General features: G+C 38.2%; 1 pseudogene; it reads right to left on the bottom strand.

Annotated features, from left to right (window-relative positions):
- Positions 1 to 2,144: 2,144 nt before the first annotated feature.
- Positions 2,145 to 4,232, bottom strand: LOC105738448 (annotated as a pseudogene).
- Between the last annotated feature and the right edge of the window lie 256 nt (positions 4,233 to 4,488).

Raw genomic sequence — 4,488 nt, 5'->3', positions numbered from 1 at the left:
ATGTTCAAGCTGAGAGTCAAATCAAGAATGTAATCCATGTAGCCACACAAAAATAAAACACCTAGGAATATATTTAATAAATGAGGTGAAATATATTTGCAAGGAGAACTACAAAACACTGCTGAAAGAAATCATAGATGAGACAAACAAATGGAAAAACATTCCATGTTCATGGATTAGAAGAATCAATATTGTTAAAATGGTCATACTGCCCAAGGCAATCTACAGATTTGATGCTATTCCTATCAAATGACCAATGTCATTTTCACAAAACTAGAAAAATACTATTCTAAAATTCATAGGTAACCAAAAAAGAGTCCAAATAACTAAAGCAATTCTAAACAAAAAGAACAAAGCCAGAGGCATCACATTACTGGACTTCAAACTATACTATAAGATGACAGCAACCAAAAACAGACACATAGACCAATGAAACAAAATAGAGAACTCATAAATAGAGCCACACGCCTACAGCCATCTGATCTTCTACAAAGTCAACAAAATTAAGCAATGGGGAAAAGACTCCCTATTCAATAAATGGTGCTGGGATAGCTGAGTAGCCACATGCAGAAGAATAAAACTAGACCCCTACCTGTCACCACATACAAAAATTAACTCAAGATGGATTAAAGATTTAAATGCGAGTAAATCTTTAGTGTTCTCAGCACGCATACAAAAACAAAACTGTTAACTATGTCAGGTGATGAATGTATTAATTAGCTGTGGATTATGTAATGTGTAGAAATAATTACACAAGGTATATTTATACCTAATCACTATGTTTTACACTTTAAATAATATATTTTTAATCATATCTCAATAAAGAAATATTTAAAGGTTTTACTCAAATTCAGCTATTCATTGAAAATGATGCTTAGAAAACATTTGAAAAATATGCGTGGCAATGTTAACCCACACTCTCCTCCAGGTATCACCCTATTTCCTAACACCACAAACAAGCTTCCCAAGATGATCTTCTATACATAGTGCACCTAATACCACTTCTTGTGCTTCTTCTTCAAACTACTCCCATCTGGTCTCTGTCCCATTCATTCTGCAAAACCAGATCATCCTAAGATCAATGGTGGAGTGTGTTTCAGGTCCACTAGGACAGGTCAGTGCCCATCTTCCCTGAAAGCATTACTGTTCCCTTCATTAGTCTCTCCCTCATTCTTCCTTATTTCTTCGTCTAAGTGCACTGGCCACTCTATCTCAGTGTCTTTTGCAGACTCTCCTTCTCTGCTGTACCTTTAAATATTAACAGTCTGTAGAACATAGATTAGTCCTCATCTAATTTTCTCCCCTTATTTATATGTGATCACATCCATTCCCATGCCCTGATTACCAGAAATGCAATAAAGAATCTTAAATTAATACCTATGCCCATGGTATTTGTTCATTCTAGGCCAGCATTCCCAACTGCCAGTAAGACCTCTGCACTTTCATGTCTCCTGGGCACTTTGGGAAGAACATCCATTTTCTTTTTCCCTTCCCAGCATCATTTACACCTAAAGATTGTGGTGTGAGAACATAATTTTCCTTTACTTATCTCTGAAGCACTTAATATAATTGAAATAATATAAACATTAGTATGGTTTTTATGTCTCCTTCCCTCTTAGACTGAGAATTCCAACACAGCAGAAACTGTTTGCTCTAGTCACCTGTATTACTTGAAGGAATTTCTACTGTCTGCCACTTACTTAGTTCATAAATATAATGTGAATGGAATGTACGAATAATTAAATTTTGCAATCCTTTCTTCAGTTTGGCTTAGGTTTTAGAATAAACAAAATGAAAATTTTATTTGATAAACATTTAATAAATCAAAACTGCGAATTTAATAATATTAAATGGTGAATATATTTTGTAAATGTTAATACAATGTGAAGATTAACATGTTATATGTAAAATATCTAAATATTATTAATACAATAGATGCAAAACAATGGAAATAAATAAATAACATCAGGGGAGTCATCTCTTAGAGTCCCATGCCGCTGGAGCTGAATGTTTTGAACACATACTTGCTTAATATACTAATGAAGTATTTGCTGAATTTAACTCAACCAATTCAGTAACTAAAGCAAAACATCCAAGATCATATGTGCAAGTGTGACATGCCAGATTAGTCAATGAGAATTATTTTAAGATGACTCCATGTCTCCATCCTTACTTCTCAGTCTTTCTTATGAGTTTGTTGATATAGAGAAGGATCTCATGATTTCCACTCTGACAGCTTCCCAGGCACAGTCACTGTTTCTTCTCTTTCAGGTAGAGACAGATTCCCTGGAAGTACCTTCTCAAGGCCAGTGTAGGGCTCCCAACCACCCAGCAGATTCTTCCTCTCCCACTGCCTGCACCAAGCAGGCCTCCAGGTGTTCCAGCTGCTGATGAAGTCCAGTGTGGAGTTGGTCCAGGAGGGTCGTGTTCCAGGCAGCAGAGGAGCACTCTGTGTGGAAGAGGCTGAAGATCTGCTGCAGCATCTCATGGAGGACAGACACGGCCTGGGCCTTCTGCAACTGGCCGACTTTCACCATCTCCTGGGGGAATCTGAAGTCTCTTCTGTCCTTGAGACACAAGAAAGGGGAGATCCATTTCATTTGGCCCAGAAGCACCAAAGTCTTCCTTCCTATCAGACCATGGTTCTGAGGCAGGTCACATCCCAGAGATCCAAAAGAGCCACAGCTGCACACCACTAGGGCCACCACTAGAGAGAGAAGGCCGGCCACTGGGAAATGAGGGAGCTGCTGGCCTGGTGGAGCTGGGGTCTGAGTGTAACTTGGAACCTAGGTTCTCTCAAGACATTCACTATGCATGGCTTTTAATAGGAAACAAATAGTTTTCATTTTCTGCATTCCTCTACACTTACTTCCCTTTTTTATTTTTTTTATTCTTCATATGACCTAAGAAGAAACATCACTCCATACTATTAATTTTGCAATAGAAGTTTAATTTTCCTAGTAAACTTTAGAGGTGTCAATCAAAATGGATATTTATCAATTGCATGAGAAACATCTTTGTCCTAAAGACCTAAGTGTATATATGTATGTAAATACACACACAGACACAGAAATGCATGCATGCACACACTATTTTTTTATATATAAACATTGCTTTTTCTGTTCTAGGAAAAAATTTTGAGCCCTGATCCTAGGCTCTATTTTTACCCTCCATACTTCACATAGGAAATCAGACTCCCTCACCTCTATGGGTGTATGTAGTTAGGGATATACCAGACCATCTATGGCATTTAAACTTTTTAGGACTGGGTTTGTTTGCTGTTTTATTCACAGCAGAGATTGATGGGTATTGGTGAATGAACTTCTGTGAAATTTCTCTTCCTTCTAAAATGCATTTATTGAGGTCCATGAGGCCATGGTTCATGGGGGTCATAAAGTCAGGATTAATGCAGACATTGCTGTTTTTTTTCACCATTTCTTACTGGTGGACTAAGTGCTCCTCAGGCTATGTCAATTCCCCCAGGAAGAATCCTGGCTGTTTTTCAAGTGCATATAGGTGTAGAGATTCTAATTCCAAGATAGTGTTTTCCAACATCACCTCACTCACAAGGTAGTTATCACATCCACTAACACTCTCTCCTATAGAGTCACAAAGTATCCTGAATCCAAAATCTTCCAGACAGACTTATTCCCTGAGAACAGGCTTACCACATCCTGATGACTTCAGAATTCAACCCCTGAAGAATGTCTTGTTTCTTTGCTGCCAAAATAACCTATCTTCTGAGACCCTTGCCTTTGCCCCTAGAGTGTTTGTGTGAAGGACCCTAGCCCTCAGTGATGGCCTTTTCCTCTCCTGAGCCATGTTCCTAGGTATCAAATGTCTCAACAGTCCTCCAATGCTGAAAGCAAAGGCTTGTTTTGTCTAAGGAGGTAGAGGACTTATGCAACTGCAATCATTTTACCTTCATTAGTCAAGTAATTCTTATTTTGCGAAGTACAGTTTTTATTGATGAAGACCTTTACTTAAACCACTGAAAACTTGTTATGCTTGAAGTTTCTGAGGTAGACACAGGGGATTCAGTAACAATATTTTCTTTTATTACAACATAATTTACAGAAACTAGTGACCTAAAGTTATTTTATACAGTCAGCATGATTCTAATGGAGTCTTTTTCTGTGTCTATCTCACTCTGACAATGCAGGGCAGTGAGGCTCAGGTTATTCAGTAAGAAAGAAATAGCCTTATTTTCTTACTTGTTCGTGATTTTTCATGTTGAATTTTTGTAAGTTTTTTTTTTTTTTTTTTTTTTTTTTTTTTTTTTTTTTTTTTTACGTGGAGTCTCAGTCGCCAGGCTGGAGTGCAGTGGCGCAATCTCAGCTCACTGCAACCTCCACCTCCTGGGTTCAAGCAATTCCCCTACCTCAGCCTCCCCAGTAGCTGGGGCTACAGGTGCGCACCACCATGTCTGGCTAATTTTTTTTATTTTAGTAGAGTCGGGGTTTCACCATGTTGGCCAGGCTGGTCTCG

Source organism: Nomascus leucogenys, chromosome 1a (genome assembly GCF_006542625.1).
Source record: "Nomascus leucogenys isolate Asia chromosome 1a, Asia_NLE_v1, whole genome shotgun sequence".
NCBI classification, from domain to species: domain Eukaryota; kingdom Metazoa; phylum Chordata; class Mammalia; order Primates; family Hylobatidae; genus Nomascus; species Nomascus leucogenys.
Note: the sequence above shows the minus strand (reverse complement) of the source record. Positions and strands in the feature narration are given on the sequence as shown.